Below are 6376 nucleotides of genomic sequence, written 5' to 3' on the forward strand. Positions count from 1 at the left end.
CCCGCGTGCAACGAGCGCTAGCGAGCGAACGCAGCGAGCGATGGCTCGCGTGCATCGAGCGCTGGCGCGCGCGCAGCGAGCACCAGCTCGCGCGATGGCTTGCGAAGGGTAGAAGCAGCAGCTATGCGACGCAGCGCATGGGCTGCGCGCACATGGCCAGCGATGGCTGTGTGCGTGTGGCCCATGGGCGTGTGATGCGTGAGGTGTTTGCGTTGCGATTAGATCGTTTTGAAATTTTAATTTGAAATTTTCAGTTTACGTAATTTTAATTAATTTTAAAATTAATAATTTAAATTATTTTCTTGGATTTTAATTTTGAATATTGTAATTATAATAAATTTTATTTATTCTAATTATTTTACTAAAATTAAAATCATGAATTAATTTAAATACGACTGAAATTAAATTAAACTTTTTGGATTCAATTATAAATTTATATGAGCTTTAAATTTTAATTAAATTTGTATGTTTCTGGTTAGACTAGAAATACATTTTTATGGTTAAAATTAATAAAGTATATGAATTTATTGGTTTGAGTGGGAGCCCTTTTTAGTCATAAACTCTTGATTAGGTCTACAAATCCTTAAGGTTAAAACAACTTGATTAGAATTAATAAGGACTGAATAATTGGTAGATTATTGGTGCCCTTGATTAATTGCTGCAAATGTTTACGTGATGCATAATGTGTTTTACTAACCAGCGATGTGGGCCATTCATGATAATGAATGGGTGAATGGTATATATTGTATATGTACTGTTTTGCAGGTTATGAAGTGACTAGTATGGCCCAAATAGGATAGAAAATATGGTCTGCATACCATTAATTTGAATATAATTGGTCTAAAGTACCAAAGTTGTTTTTCAATTCAAATATGGTCTGCGTACCATCAAATAGTTGTAATTAGTTTTAATTATAGCTTATCCCATTTGAAGAAAATGGTGCCTCCCACGGAAATTTTCAAGACGGACTTTGAAGTTAAAGCTTCAAGATGAAGTCGGGCCATACTAGATCACATTTATCTTATGCATGTTTTAAGTTATTTATTGCTTTTAAATATGTCTTAAAATGCATGAGATCAAAAGCTTGATTATGTTGCATGATTAAGGATTTTAGTTCACTTAAAATCTAACCAACATAGTAAGAGCCTTAAGTTCCAAACTTAAAAATTAAGTTATAAGGTGCCATGCCAAAATATACACTTGCTTGGATATCCTTTACATCAATCTAGTAATAGTTTTCGCTCAGCGAGGTGTTACTTATTGGTCCTAAAGGGGCAAGGTACACAAATAATTGTGAGTACATGTTAGTTTTGGTGAAACTCAACGATATAAGTAAGGAGTCCTTTTATGTCGTGGCAAAATCGATAGGTTTACCTAATAAGTTCTTAGACGTACCTATCAACCAAGAGTAGTTTCTAGACTATTAGCAAAAGGCTTTTGCTTACCTAAAATGTTTTAGAATTGAGTCGACAAACTGTGCTTAATTCTTCAATGGTTTTAGGGTCTTGGAATCATTTTATTCACACCTGCCGGAACACATAATTCGAATAAAATGCTAATGACTTGTTTAAATTGCATGATTGCTTTCATTTTCAAGTTATTATTCATGATAAATGTTTAGACTTTGCATGCTTCAATGTATGTTTTAATTATTTTTTATAATTAAATATCTTGCACTGCAATTAATCCTTTTAGAAAGGTAACAGTAAATTTCCTCGATTGGTAGTGAATCCAAGAACGATTCACGGAAATGAGAGAAAGTGAGCAATTTAAAATGTACGTTTCTTATAGCGACTTTTATGGTTGTTTTCGAATATCAAAGTCGAATGGCAAACCAATTGGTGCTTGTGAATTTAAAATACACTGTAGTTTTGAGATCATAAAGCATTGAGTTTAATACGCTCAGCTTTACCAATGGTTAACAACCTAATATCTTTGTCCATTTAATTCTCGAATGAGTCTAGTCCCTAGACATTCGAATAGATCGATGCTTAGAGAACTTTTGAGCTTCTGGTAAGATCATCTAGTTGAAACTTAATATTCAACATAAATTAAATGGTAAGAACCTTGTTGGGGTGACATTAGACATGTCTAACAAAGTATAAAAGTCAACACTAAAGAATTCAATTCTTAAGACTATAAGAAAGGGTACAAGAAATAGGAAAACGAGGAACAAATGAAAGGAATTTACGATTCCGTTTCTACCTATAAGTTTATGTTTAAAGAGAAGTGACCTAGCAATCAAACTTCCTTGGTATCATATACCGATTGAGGTTCTTACTTCGGTAATAACTCAAACAATGGAAGCTAGGATACACTAATGACCTACAAGTGGGAAATGAAGCATGGCAATGCTACATTAGTTGTAGGGTCATCTAGTTTGTTTTAAGTCCTTTCAAAGGCTGGAACTTAATGGCTATTTTGTTCCATAATCAACATACCTAAATTTCTGTTTTCAAACACAGAAAGACTCACATTCAAGAAAAACAAAAACAATGTTTGTTTGTTTATTTGAATGAAATGGTCAATTACAGGTTGAGTCAATATGCTTGATTAAAACAAACAACTCTTTAAAGAACTTTACTAGGTTCAAATCAACCCCTTGATTTGAGTTCCACTAATCTTTGGCATTGTTGCTTAGACCATATCAACAAATTAACATTCAAAAGCTCTATTTTGATGGACTTTTGAAAGTTCATTGATTTCTAGATCAATTTAAGACGACTAGTCTTATTTGTTGAAAGTAACAAAAGATATGAACTATTGTTAGAACGCCTAGACAATAGAGTTCAAAGCTAAAGAAAGGTTTTATGACTTTATTATTTCACACAGATTTGAGTGAATATAGGTTTTTTTACTCAATGTGATATAAGTTTGAATCTGTTTGGCTAGTTCAAAGATTCAGAAGTATAAATCCCACTTGGTAAGAAATCATAAAGATCTAGGTTAGATCATGTTGATGATTACTTAAATCAAGAATGATCATCAATGATTATGTAGTAAAATTCACAATCTAGCTCCATAAGATATGGCATATCTAAGTTGGAATGATCGAAGTCGATTAGTACTTGATTCGATCAATGATGGATCATAAAGACTTTTCCTTTAATTTCTAAAACAAAATGCTCAACTACCACCAAACTAAACTAAATTCGTCAAAGCTATAGAAAAGAAATTTCAGAATATCTTTTCGATAATATATATCTAGAGAGTTGCTAAACTCAGTGGGAGCTTAGTGTTTGTTATTCAACAAACTAAGGCCCAAGTATAGATATATGTTTCATTGTGATTTATTCAAATGAGACACAAGGGTATTGTTTCTACCACGAATTTTTGAGAACATAATGTTTGTTTGCTCGAAATGATGTCCTTTTGGAGATTCGTTTCCAAAATGACAAGTGGGAGAAAATAGACCTCGAAAGTCTTCGAGGCAAACAACAAACATAAACGGACATTCCGGAGGCTTTTCGAAGTGCTTCAGAAAAACCGAACTTATTCTTTAAGGACTTTAGAAGTGGCTTTAAAGAATAGACATCTCTTAGAAGACTTTACAAGTGCTTCAAAGAGAATAGAATATTCAAAGGACTCTCAAAGCGCCTGTTGATATTCTATTGTTTGATGTTCTATACCCAAGTAGGCATAGAGTTCAAGTCACTGGAATTATGAGATTCTTCTATTAGATAGTAAAGAAACATAGAGTTCTGGTCAATGAAACTATGAGATTCTTCTATTAGATAGTGAAGAAACCTACAACTTGCAGTCAAACTATTATCATGTAGATTAATGAGTTTGTGACCTGTAAGAAAGCTATGACGAAACCCAGATTCCCTAAAATGGTTAGAGGCCATATATAGACTCAAATGTTTTAAATGGTTAGAGGCCATAAAACATACTCAATGTTTTGATGACAAAATTGAAATTTTGTTGATTTGCAAGAATAGTTTCACACCTATTGGTTGCAAAAGTTTGTTTTAAGGATAAAAACCATCAAACATGAAATTGTGTTCACACACAAAGCTAGATTAGTTGCTAAAGGTTACAAGCAAATTCTTGCAATGTGGATTGTGTTAAAACCACATGCAAAATCGTAATGCTTAAGTCTATAATTCAAGCAATGATTGCATATTGGTACATATGGCAATTGGATGACAAAACATCTTCCTCAGTCAAATGTTGGAAGAAACTATGTACATGGTATGTCATAGGATTTGTGGATCCAAATAAATGCTTGAAAAGAAAAGCTGGTTTATAAAATCTAAGTACAGATTTAAAGCAAGCAATTGGGAATTAGAAATGTATTTTAGTGAAGCTAATAAGTATTTTAGTTTCATAAAATGTACATGATTCTTATAGATATATAAGAAGTTTAGTGGGAGTACATAAAACTTAATTGGTCCTATGTGTATCACACACATATCTCTCTATTGTGAAATAACATTCAAATGCTAATGACTTAGATTTGAAATTATTCATCAATGATGGACCAAGGCGAAACTTAGTACATACTGGGTATTAAGATCTATTTACAAAGATCTTGTGATATTGTTTTGGATTAAGTAATGGCATTTACTAAATCAAACACAAAAGTCTCCATTGGAGATATTCGACCCATGTGAATATATCTAAGTAAAGGATGTTTGAAATATGTATAAGCATTTACTAAGTTAAACATCAAAGAGTCTAAATGAGATTCATAACCTATATTATATGTCAAAGAATTTAGCCGAATTTAGTATCTACTGAAACTAGATAAGCTAAAGTTACATGAATGGAATTCAATTGGGAATTATTCTCCAAAAGAATTTATCATGTATGATATAATATGAGGATCGCCAAAAACGTATCGTATGACTTTAGGCATGACGGACATATACCAATCTCTATTGATCTAAGTGAAGATCAACTAGATTGAGATCAAGAATACTTATGGTACTTGAAAAGGTACATAGGAATAGTTCTTGATTCAAGGAAATAAAGATATGCTAAATATTGATGCTACACGCATAAACACTGGCAAAGGATCAAGCAAGACCCTTTGGAGTTAACCATTGATAAGGACGAGCTATAGAGAATCGTGTTTTGAAATGGAAACATGGATTGGAGACCATGAGTTGTTGCATGGGAAATTAAAATATTAATTTCTATGTTCTAAGATACAGCTGGAAAGTCTTCCAAATGTCTGTGAACTGCTTGGATAAGTAAATCCAAACAAAGCATCACTAGCAACCTAAACAGTTGAAGTAAAAGTACTTATTGCCTAAGAAGCAATAAAACAGAGTTGTTTATATTAATGAGTTCTTCATTGAACTTGGGTGGATCACATGTCTGCTAACTTGATGGCTCTTCATTGCAAAATGCGTAGAACCACTATCAAAGTAAGAAAGACTAGATCACATAATAAACAAACTCAAAAGATCTTATCATCCTATCTCGAATATCATTCGATGAAAAGGATATTAAGATTGGCAAAGCATGATAACTAAACCTATGCAACAAGTGAGAAGCAACACTCACATTGTAGCACTGGAAATCAAGCATAGCTTTGAATTCCATGAACTGTTTTAAAGATGGGTTTGAGGCCCATGGTTGTAAAACAATGGGGTTAAACATTTATCATATATGAAATGTATTTTCATATTCCATTTAATCTTGGTTTAGTATTAAATGATGAGTCCCTTCAACTTGACAATATATTCAAGATAGACTGTCAGGACCAGTCCTGTGACTAAGAAATGTCTATCAAGTGAACTTCAATGTCAAAGGTTGAAAATGGTCCCTAGTCGGAGTTTTCTATAAAATTGGACGCATAGAAAACGTTAGACGACTAGAATGCAAGATGACTAGTAGTTCTGTTTCTTGAACTATGTGGACATAGCAATGTCATAATCATTTGCATAGATACTTACTTTGGGAAGACTAGTATCGGACAAGACCTATGAAACTTTACTGTAAGAGATGAAAATCTGTCATAAGTAAATTTCATTAAAATTATTAGACACTAAATCCTCAATACCTGAGTGATTTGAGATTACTTGTTTGAGAACTGGTTGCTTTGACGTTGACCAACCGTCGCACCGTAAAAGGAGGCTACAAAGGCAACGCTCAGGTAATCACCTATCAAAGGAAGTCTAATCTCAAGATCGCAAGATTGGGATTGTCCTCCCATAAATCGGGATGCGATGCTTAAAAGTTGTACAAGGCCACTCGGAGAGCTAGAAACTGTGAAATGCATGGCCGTGCTCGGATGAATCATAGGCTATGATTATCTGTTTATTTGATCAGTTGAACTCTGAAACCGAGGAACACCTCTGGACATAATAAGGATGACAACTCTTACCTTATGTTCAAGAGCAAGCATCGAGCGACAAAGGAATTA

This window comes from Spinacia oleracea, chromosome 2 (assembly GCF_020520425.1).
Source record: "Spinacia oleracea cultivar Varoflay chromosome 2, BTI_SOV_V1, whole genome shotgun sequence".
Taxonomy (NCBI): Eukaryota; Viridiplantae; Streptophyta; class Magnoliopsida; order Caryophyllales; family Amaranthaceae; genus Spinacia; species Spinacia oleracea.